Source organism: Vanessa cardui, chromosome 7, assembly GCF_905220365.1.
Source record: "Vanessa cardui chromosome 7, ilVanCard2.1, whole genome shotgun sequence".
NCBI classification, from domain to species: domain Eukaryota; kingdom Metazoa; phylum Arthropoda; class Insecta; order Lepidoptera; family Nymphalidae; genus Vanessa; species Vanessa cardui.
In genome coordinates this window covers 2,440,142-2,452,195 of record NC_061129.1, presented here as the reverse complement: position 1 = coordinate 2,452,195, position 12,054 = coordinate 2,440,142, and the positions used below count along the sequence as shown (strand labels likewise).

At 32.4% G+C, this 12,054-nt stretch overlaps 1 protein-coding gene and 1 long non-coding RNA gene across 9 annotated transcripts in view; both read right to left on the bottom strand.

The window, feature by feature from the left end:
- LOC124531221 (GTPase-activating protein skywalker) overlaps window positions 1-12,054 on the bottom strand; it is a 92,648-nt gene that overhangs the window by 22,219 nt on the left and 58,375 nt on the right. The window lies entirely within an intron of this gene.
- On the bottom strand, window positions 79-922 carry LOC124531224. Its single transcript, XR_006966504.1, has 2 exons — window positions 420-922; window positions 79-209 (listed from the first exon to the last, which is right to left on the bottom strand). It is a non-coding gene; the product is annotated as an uncharacterized LOC124531224 (long non-coding RNA).

Genomic DNA, 12,054 nt, shown 5'->3' with positions numbered 1-12,054 from the left:
AATGAAGTCAATTAATGATAATAATAGAAAACTGTAAAATGATAATTTTAAAGTGGTTTTTATGCCATAAGGTATTTCCACATTTTTTCTTTTAGCTTTATTACTACTCCACACACATGAAGCTTAATAATTCTTCTAATTCCAGCCACAGTCAGTCTGTTTTAATTCGGCCTTGAGTCTCTTGCTGGGGCCTCGTTATATTGCCAAAACTAGAACAAGTTAAAACTATTAGAAAAGTAAAGGGTATATTGAATAAGTAAAAAATAAAATACAATTATGTTTTGTTTGTTTCGTAAATGGTAATATTAGTTCGTGTCGCATATCACATCATTGTTTATGTTTCAAACTTTCAAGTGTTAAAGTATTAGAAATTTTCAAATAAAGAAAGATATTTATGAAATAACTAATAATTATCGTACCTTTTCATGAATTCCAATAAAGCTGCAAATTCTTCTGGGCTTTCTTAAGATTTATATTCCATTCTATAAAAGTTATCACATCATTTAAGGTATCTTTTATCCTTAAGCAGGATAATAATATATAATTTCGAGTCACAGTAATGTTAAATTACGTTCCGCAATGGAAAATTGTCATAAAGGAATTACTAATTACATGCACCCACCCTACTTCATTTACTTATTATATCACAAATTCTTCCAAATTTCAAATTAAAACAAGAGTTTATCTTGCGTATAAAGTTTACAAATGCAACTTTTATGTTAATTTGACGTTAGTAAGAACGCTAACCATAGATTAAAGTGTAGGTTTTTTCTAAGTTCATTGTAGAATGAGCGATCGACTCAGTCGTGTCAATTTGGCTAGCTACTTATCGTTTTCTATAATCGCTTACGCCGAAGCGTTAACGATTGTAGAAAGACATTCGATACGAAACGAATGTAACTTGGCTAGGCCCTCTGTACTTGTATCTATCTAATAAAAATCGTCATCTATAATGCTTACGTTAATACCAGTACTTGTAACAATCAATCATGACATGACTTTTATATTCATACGACTAATTCTAACGCCGAACCGCAATACTTAGTATTGTTTTGTTCCGGTTTGAAGAGTGAGTGAGCTAGTATAACTACATGGACAACGGACCTAACATGTTATTAACCAAGATTAGTAGAGCATTTGAGATATAAGATTTTTTTTTTTATCGACGGTCATTTTCTCAATCAATTGTCCAAGGCCTATTTGTCGTCGAAACAAAGTAAGTTTTATATTGATATAAAAGAAAAAAAAACTCTTTAATATAATTACGCAGTATTTGAATAGATCACGTTAGCCTCGCAAATGAATCATTCTCTTAGTATTTATCGAGCTGGTTTTTCTTAACAACACTGATTTAATTGTTGACTTTTTACTCGAAACCGAAAGTCGTGACGTCAACGATGCGATGCTAGTTTAAAAAAAGATACAACCAAATGTTTATGTATAAATAAAACCTTACTGGCGTTGCAAGTCAACTAACAACTCAATTTATTAGCTGATTCATTTTGTACGAGAAATCTCAACACTGTTTTTTTTTCTTTAAATAATTAAGCGAACTGCTAAATCGGTAAGTTAATGATAAGCCATCCCTTTTAACGCCAATGGCCCATCAACATTGGGAACTAAGATTTTGAGATGTTGATCGAAACAATTCGCACCAATCTTAAAAATTGGCGTTTGGCGCTAAAATATATGGCGGCTCCTAACACTACCATTAAGATAGTTTTAATTCAAGTCTTGTCATTGTTCCTGTAATAATTTTATTGGTAATAAACGCCTAATGTTTACTTGACGTACATACAATCGAGCACGTACCATTCTCTGTTTCCTTATGTGTGACATCTAACCTTTCCTGCTTTCCGCGATATCACATTAACAGAAGTAAACAAACGAACATTATCGTTATTCATTCGTATAATTCTTCCTTTTTAATTTCAAAACAACATCAATTGTCTAGTGACAAAAGGATCAAAGTAGTGAGTGAAGTGCATCACATTTTGCCATTTTTCAAATACTTAAAAAAACAGTTTATATTTGTTGATAATGCTAACATCACAACCTACAACCAACTACTGATCGTCATTTCTGTTATGATAAAAATTAAGGGTTACTGATATAAGCCATTTTAACACCAGATCGATCAGAGCGTATGCTCTCGACTCTTTGATGATGCGAATGAACAACATTCGCACTTCTTCCTTTAAATTTCAAAACGACGTCAATTATATTTGGCATTGATGTAGCATCAAATTGTTGTGTAACATTTGATACCTTTCCAATTTTCTGATCAATTAGAGCAGAAACATCGAATAACAGATAAACTCGACCGGAAACATTGTATCAATAAACAACTTTAGATATTTACAGTGCTCTTCGTATGTTTACGAGTAGAGTGTTTCTGCAGATGAACCGATGTTTCCAATTAATCGTTGAATAAAATGCCAATTATTATACTAGTCGTAACTAGATCACATATACAAAAAATATGTATATTTTACTCAATATGACCACATTTTTATTGCTTTTAACATTTTTTTAATGGTATAGGTTGGCGGACGAGCGTGTGGGCCACCTGATGGTAAGTGGTCACCATCACCCATAGACAATGAAGCCGTAAGAAATATTAACTATTCCTTATATCGTCAATGTGCCACCAACCTTGGGAACTAAGATCTTATGTCCCATGTGCCTGTAGTTACACTTGCTTACTCACCCTTCAAACCGGAACACAACAATACTGAGTACTGTTATTTGACGGAAGAATATCTGATGGCGAGGCTGCTATTACATATATTTATCTCATTAATGTTATCTTATATATTAGTAGTAACGTTAAGAAAAAAGTTTGTGTATTAAAGGATATTACAAATTCAACGACTTTTAGAGTATCATATTAATCATCTTATACCAGCATTATTATGATCTTGGTGTTAAAAATAGGACTAAATTGTGTATCACTGGATGCTCTAATATGTTATTCAGAACCGATGATAGATTTATGATAATCAATTAAAAAAGGTATAACTTTCATCGACATTGTAAAGTCACGTATCATGTCTTCATATTGTAAATAATCAGATCTGAAAATGAATCTTCTCGTATATTTCAATCCATAAACTAAATGAGAAATGCTATTCAATTTGATTTATATGAACAATAATATGCAATCGACAGTAAACAGCGAACAACAAATAAGTCATATAAGTGAACATAAATTCCAAAATATATAAACCATTAATGTTACATTACGACACAAATTTATGGCTCCTTATCAGATAAGGAGTACGTGGTCACGTGCAGGAGACGAGACAAAGCAATAAATGATTGATTGGCTTATAAAACCTATCTCGTTTGGATTATTGCCGCACGTATTGCCTGCCTTTTATTATCATCACCACCCAGCGTTTTGTTACTCCTTACCGTAATTGTATGCCGATATTGTCATAAACAAGGAATATAACGCAGTGTATATATTATTGATTATAAATAAAGTTTATTTTATTAGTAGGAGAAAGCAAACGTTACGGTGAGGTCACCAGTATACATTGCCAGGGAAAGAATCGTCTATTGCTTACTTAACTATACTTCTATACTAAGAATATAATTGTCCAAGTAACTATGTCTGTTTGTCGCTCTTTCTCTATCAAACCGCTGAACCGAATTTTATGAAATTTGGTATGAAGCAAATTTCAACTGCAAGGAAGGACATAGGATACTTCTTTTGAGTAACACATGATAACCAAACCACTGAAACGTGAGTGAAGCCGTGGGCGGTAACTAGTTTTTAACACGACTTAGTTTGTTTTGACCATTGTACTTTCACAGGCACTCAGCCCCCACAATAACCTTTAAAAGCAGAATACTACTACTTAGTTGTAGGTTTTGGAAAAACCAGTCTCGTTGGGTAGCACACACTCATAATATATTCTACCGCTAAGCAGCAATTCGTATTGTTATATTCCTGTTTAATAACAGGTGCAATTGATATAACATCTGAGTTTCCAAGGTTGGTGTCGCATGGGCGATATCAGAAATGGTTAATATTTCTTACAGACAACATTTATAACAATCAGTATTGCTATATTCAACTTTCATGAACCTGTTCGGTGTGGCTCATGGAAGTTTCCCAAAAGCAATACACGAACATAATGTAATACACGTTCGGACAGCGCATACGAGTCCCACAAACAATGCCGATCGCACAACCGTTATGCATCGTTTGATGTACAGTAAATTACCATATTTAGAGGAGAAAGTAATGTAAAGCAGGCGTGAAATACGCACATACAAGTATACTTTGATTTATTTGACGTTTGATACTTGCTTTGAATTTTTTTTTTTTAAACCATACCCAAATAAACACACAAGGTTGTGAAATTAATTTATTCATGGATTCTTTATATGTGTTATATATTGACAATGCGAGGTCGTTGACTGATAATGTGTCTTTTGACTCACATTGGGAGATCTTAATTATTTAACGAAATAGAAAATCGTCTAAAAATAGTATATCTTGGCAAAATATCCCGTATTAAATAAAACAATAGTCGAAACAAACATGCAAAACTTGGCAGAGAAACGATACACGTCACGTCATTTAATGTTTGGAAGCCGAGATCGATAAATCATCGAAGTCGGGGGGGGTAACCGTAATGTAATTTCTATTTAGGAAACAAATATGCGTTCAGTGCAAACGTACGAATGTCCTACGATAGGTCAAAGGCCGATTATTGAACGAGTTATTCTCGTGAATGAGAGGTAATTAAAATCGTGACCTCGACTTAGCGTAGCGTGTTCGTAATTCATCAATGCAACTATTGATCGACGAATATACGTATCTAATTTTGAATGGTAGAGACGTATTTTTGATTAAGGTAAGACCAGATAATCCACTGGTAGCACGTGAATTGTCTTCGTTGAGTGTGGGTTCAAGCTGTTTTCTATTACTAGCTGTGCCCGAGACTTAATTACTCCTTTTGACATCAGCTTTCTGTCAGTGAGTCCCTTCAAAATCGCTCTAGCCAATCCAGAGATTAGCCATAAGAAACAGCCAGACAATAATTGTAAAGAATGTTATTTTGTTATAATATGTACCATGTACAAATATACGAGCATTTAGTAAAATTTGTAGGTAGTATTTTAATATGACAAAAATATTCTCCAATTTCATTATATTTATAGATGCATCTTCTTCGGTTGTTGAGAAAACATCGTGAAAACATTGTTATTTGTTTATTAGTTTAGCTATTTTCTATTTAATTTATGGTAGCGACAATAACAATAAAGTCGCATATTATGAAAACGTAGATTGTAAAAGGTTTTTTTGCATTATAAATTTGAAACGTCTGCGGTTCAGATCCTTTGTGTTTTATTGCGGAACCGTCGTCAATTTAACGACGCTACTCGTCAACGGCACCAGCCGCTAGACGAACAAGCCATTGACAGCTCTAGGAGAAAGCAACAATGTCGATAAACGTTTTATCATTTACGTTTACGACTTTTATATGAAACGAGAGTCGTAAATTGTAAATGGAATAGAGGCGACGTAAAATGAAAACACGCGGTTTCAGTGACAGGTCTGAGATATTATTTGCAGTAACTGGTATTATGTGTTTAAAGGCTTAATGGCAAATGTGCGTTGTTTATAAAAAATAATAATTGTTAACCATTTTTATATGAAGGGATTTTTTTTATGATATAGGTTGGCGGACGAGCATATGGGCCACCTGATGGTAAGTGGTAACCATCACCCATAGACAATGAAGCTGTAAGCAATATTAACTATTCCTTACATTGTCAATGTGCCGCCAACCTTGGGAACTAAGATGTTATGTCCCTTGTGCCTGTAGTTACACTGGCTCACTCACCCTTCAAACCGGAACACAACAATACTGAGAATACTGAGTACTGTTATTTGGCGGTATAATAACTGATGAGTGGGTGGTACCTACCCAGACGGGCTTGCACAAAGCCCTACCACCAAGTATTAGGGATTAGCAGGGATTTAAGTAATTCAAACATATGAATCTTCATCAGAAATTGCTGGGTCACTAATGAACTTTCGTATTCTTCACTAATTTTATAATTCATCTTGATGATAAGCATTGATATTGCATTCTATTATAGTAAGCAGGGTGGTGGAACAGACTTCATAGTCTTTCTCAAAAGGAGACGATGTTTTAATTCAGGTCTTTATTTTGAGATTCGAAAGGTTACATCAATTTTGATTATGCATACACAATTACACATTTATTTAACAACAATGCCCAAATATATGGAATCACTAATATGCCCATTTACCCTACAGTAAACACAAAGCTATTGTTAAGAGTGGTGGTCAGGATAGATCCTGCTACTTTTAAAATCTCTAGACGACCCTTAGATCATTGCACTATGAGACTTATGATAAAAAAAATGTATGACATGACAGAACATTCACAAGAATAACTTTATTATATCATATTAAATAACTCACAAATTTGAACACAATGGGTCATTACTTATTATAAATTCTCAGTATAAATTTATATTAAGAAATTAGCTTAAAAAGCACAGATACATTTTCTTGCAGTTAGTCAAGTCTTGAGTTATTGCCGTATAACAACATATAACGAGACAGTCTTAACCCACATTTAAAATACTAGCTCTCGGGCCGTTTAACGAACGGGTAAAAATCATAAGTAGGTCATCCTCTTCCATTTCATCCACGAAGTTTAAATTTCCAAAAAAATCTTCTTAGTGAGTTAGGTCTAAGATTTCAATTTGGTCTATAGTGGGGGATATCTCGTATATCTTGAGATTAAATTAAATATGACTTAAGTTGGTAATTAATACGAAATATTAATCAACAAACCGTTATCAATTAATGATATTTCAACAATACAAATAAGCCAGTATAATAAGTTAAGAATTCATGATTGCTATAATTCTCATATCAATGAATTTATGTAATTACGATAGTAGTGGTCGCCCATTGCTCGATATTCGACCGTGATTCATTGCTAATAAAATATAAGATGCGTTGATTTGAAAGATACGTAGGAAAAATTAGGCTCAACTGGACCATACCCTGTCAACAACATGTACAGCCTGTAACTTTCCCGCTACTGGGCTAAGGCCTCCTCTCCCACCAAGGAGAAAGTTTAGAGCATATTCCACCTCTCTGCTCCAATGTTCGATTCACACGTGACATAATTTCGTTGAAATTTTTCACACACATGAAGGTTTCCTCAGGACATATTCCTTCAACGTCGAGCACGAGATGAATTATAAACACAAATTAAGTCCTAGAAAATTCTGTGGTGTTTGCCTAGGTTTGAACCCCTAATATGTCGTATGTGTTTTGACAATTAGGCCTTCTCGGCTCTTATACGGTACCCTGTCACTATTACAATAAAAAATCAAATGTAAAAAAATGCCATTGATTTCATCATATGAAATGTGTTATCATTGGTCAGTATATACGTACACGTGTATGTGTTAAATATTTCAGTGTGTGCGTACTTTTCTTTTTAATATTTAAATGTATTTCTAATGCATAGTTTAAAAAAAATATCTAAATATCAAATACCCCCGTCCGCGTATTTTTGGTAAATAGAGGGGTACAAAGTTATGCTTCAATTATTAATTTTTATATTATTATACCTACTCGATATGAATTGTGACTAATATTTTATTTATAAATCTTTAAGATGATTAAAATGGTAACAATATACATATCATAATCATCGCTCTGAACAATCATTTGGAGTTCTTGCATTTCTTAGAATGTGATATGATCTAGTTTCTTGCATATATTCAATGAATTTATGCGTAACCTTTGCAACTTGTGGATGAAACACATTTTACTGTTTTAAAAATGCATAAAAACATAAAAAATGAAATGATATCTTTCAATTGCAAAGCATGCTAAAAATACATTTTAAAACGAAATATATAATTAACGGCTTCATTGTTTAGCGAGTGAATTAAACACTGATTTATCTCTCTACCATTAGTTATTTGACATTTGAAAGATGTTTGTTAAATATTACTATTTATTTGGTGATAGGACTTTATGCAAGTCTGGGTACGTACCACTTACTCATCAGATATTATACAGGGAAAGAGCAATGCTTAGTTTTGTTGTGTTCCAGTTTGCCAAGTGATTTTAGACCCTAAGGTTAGCAGCGTAATAACGATTTAAATGATGTTTCTTAATAATACATATGGAAAGTGGTTATCATTTACAAAAGGCTATTTAATTTCCACGTCGGTCTAACTGTTACATAACAAATTATTCAAACGTGTCCATCACGCAATGGATTCGCAAACATTTAATTATGACAATACGTTGGCTTATTCCCAAATAATTAACGCGTGAACGATGTGATATGACTGAGCACTAAAGTATGAACAAATCGAAAGCCGTTAATCTTATAATTTTATTACTCTGGCGTGTCATTACAAAATATAAGTGGACGAAAAAGCGAATATGCTATTTGATTAGCTATCATTAGGTATAAAACAATATATAATACAAGACAATATAATAAAGAAAAACTTATAATTATAGAAGTTTCAAATGTGATGTCGTAAATAAACACATCTTTTGTAGTATATTTAGTATCAGGATTTTACCGGTGCGAAGTATTGCATCAATAAATTTTAATGAATTTATATCACCCATGTGTATAAATTCATTACTACTATACTACTACTACTACTACTTATATATAATAGGATTAAGACGGCACGTTTTACTATTGTAAAAAATTGGCGGGCGGAAGACATTTCTTTTAATTTTGATGGATCAGTTCAATATTTAGTATTTATTCATTTCATTATTTCGAGTTTGTTGTTTGTATTGAGATTTTTGTAATCTTTTCTTTCCATTTGATTCAACTTTAAGTTAAAGATAACAACCGAAAAGTTTAGTATGTAGTATTTACACTAAAAGACGATGAAAGTATCGAATTTACTTAAATGACATTAAATCATGATATGGTTCTTGATTATGATTTGTCATCAAAGAAACAGTTTCGATGAAAATAATATCAAAACCTAACACTGGATAAAACACTTCTTAAAACGGTAAAAAATTAAATTTCAAGCATTTAATAAGACTTGAAAAATAAAGTCGAAAATGAAAAATTAAACTATATTTAATGACTCTTTTGTTAATAATTGTGTACTGTATTATGTTAAAAAAAGTTATACAGGTACGAATATCTCAACGTGACGTAACTTGAGATAAAATATCATTGCAGATAATGACGATACTATCAGCTATTAAAAAAAATCTTCATTGAGCGCTCTCCTTAAAGTGGATTATCTCGTGACGTAATACAGTTGTAATTGTCGTTACTATCCTGCATAATAAATTACAGACAATTTAAACACTGTACACTTTATCATTAGCACATACTTATAGCAGACCACAAGTTAATTAAGTAGGTAACAAAAACATCTCTACTGTTCTATGTAGTATTTTCATATTAACGTATTCTGTAGTTATATTTTTTGTTTATGATTTTATTATCTGATGACCCTGTTTTATCTTGCTGGAAAAGTGCGTTGGAAGTGGAAGTCTTTAAGACTAGATGGTGCTCAGGAAGCTCTCCAAAAAACCAGCGATATCCTCAAAGTCTTTTCGGCGGGCGCCACGAGATCACATGCTACCGTGATGAACGTGACTTCGCGCGGGTGCAATTTATTAATAATTAAATTGATTTGATATAAATATAATGTTATATAAAACGTTTTTTTAAATTGGATTATATTTCCGGAGATCACATTAGGTAGAGATCTACAAATAAATATCTCAACTCAAAAAAAAAAAAAACACATCCTATTGCGTTAGAATAGAAGGTGAACATTAATTTAATTCAATTCAAATTCATAACAATAGGCTTATTATCGGTTAAGGTCTTATTTTTAGGTTTTCGATACTGATTTATAAACAGCAAACATATGCAATTAATGAATATAATGATACGAACGTAATTATGTAACAAACAAAAGTATATTAAGAAGATAGAATAATACGACGAAAAGCAAATAGCATACGAAAATTATAAAACCAAAATGTAAATTTTATTAACATGTTTAAAAAATTTAAATAACGAACGTTAATTATGACATAATGAGTCACATGTAATTCAGATAATCGAAATCTATTTTTGGAATATCAATGAAACATTATCACTTAAATATCACCAATAAAAGTTGAGACTGATAGCAAATGCTAATATTTTAGTACAGAATATCTAATTATAACATATTAGTCAAATATATTACGTAAGAGGTTTTGCCAAAAAAACGCCTATCTACTTGGGATTCAAACTCGAATACAATTAAATTTCATAAAAATCTGACATTACCCTAAATAAATAAGGAGTTATTTATTGCTTTTTTTAAGATATAGGTAACCACCGCCCATGGACATCTGCAACACCAGGGGGACTGCAGGTGCATTGCCGGCCTTTAAGGAAGATTTTTAACGGAATCAAAGAATAAGTATTAATTCGAATGACGTAGATTAGTAAAACTTTATGGCCAAGCAGCAGTACCTGTTTGAAGGATATATTTATTGACGTATGTATGCTTTTCATTTTACATACATCTATACATATATAGGCATATATATGTAGGGCAAACTTCTCAAAATATTCCTATACTGAAGATTCAACATTTGATAAGTGCATAGTAAGTTAATAAGATGCCATTACTGACAATATCTATCTTACATTGGAAGTAAAATGCCCTCGATGTCTACGTGCACGAACACACGCTCCCAATCTTACTAATAAATAAATTGATGGAATTATTTAATAAACACCAAAACACTGATACTATAAATAGGTGGTCGAACATTGTACGAGCCCGTATGTGTAGGTGCCACATATTCTACCGACAAACAGTAATATACTCAGTATTGTTGTGTTCCGGTTTGAATATTGAATGAGCCAGTGTGACTACAAGTACAAGCAACGTACTATCTTTTTCGACAAGGTTACACTTTGAGGCAAATTCTTAGAAGATAAAATACTCCAATCGGAATAAATCGAACGTCATAAACAAGGAACTCAGACAACTGAAATTTTATTATTACAGCAACATTAATAGTTTTACTTCAATCGGAATTGTTACTGGTTTTAAATTAACGTTAGGTAGGAAGACACGATAGGCGACTAATGAGAGTTCCTTTAGATTACGACAGACTCTTTGACACTAAAAAAGACCAGCTGGCCTAATTTTGACAACTCTTCTCGGGTCAGGGTATTTTCTTTTCCGAACCGGTCGTAATGATCAATTTGACTATCAATAAGTTTAATGCTTCCATATCGATTAAAGGAATTTGAGTTTGGGTTCGAGTTTCCGGTAGTCAAAAAAAGATCGTAATGTTAAAACAAAATTACTATAAAAATTAAATATACAAAGTAATTGTCGATATCGCAATGGTTTATAGAGCGCATAGCGATGTAAAAAGTCGCAGATTCGATTCTTGTTGTCCCCAATCCTAGCACAAGCTTTAGGGAACATTACTAATTCCTATGAATCAAATAAATCTTCACAATAAAGCGTTTTTGAATCTTCGATACATAAATACTGCCAGCGTTTGGGAAAGTAGTAGTAGAAGTAGTTTCAGAGAGAAGAAAAGACAAGAAACTCGCATAGTTGTTCTTTTCAAATAAACAGATTTGCAATGCTGTTTTTTTTGTTATAATTAGTGTCCTGCGATGGAACCCGAGCTTAAATTTAGCCGTTTTTTTCGTTTTAGTTTTGTAATACAAGTATATACAATCACAAAACCGGAAATTTTGGAAACAAACACATTGACAATTACATTCTTGATAAGAAACGATGGCATAGTAAAGTAAATTTTAATTATCTTTATAATTATTTAGTTACTCTCGATGTCTTACTACACAGTAGCACTGTACTCAGAGATAAGGCTATACGGTAATTAATTATAAGCAGGAAAATACTAGATGCATGAATAATTTGAAATAGAAACAAAAATGAGAATTTGTACAAACAATGTAATCATAGTACGCGTCAATATTATATGAACAG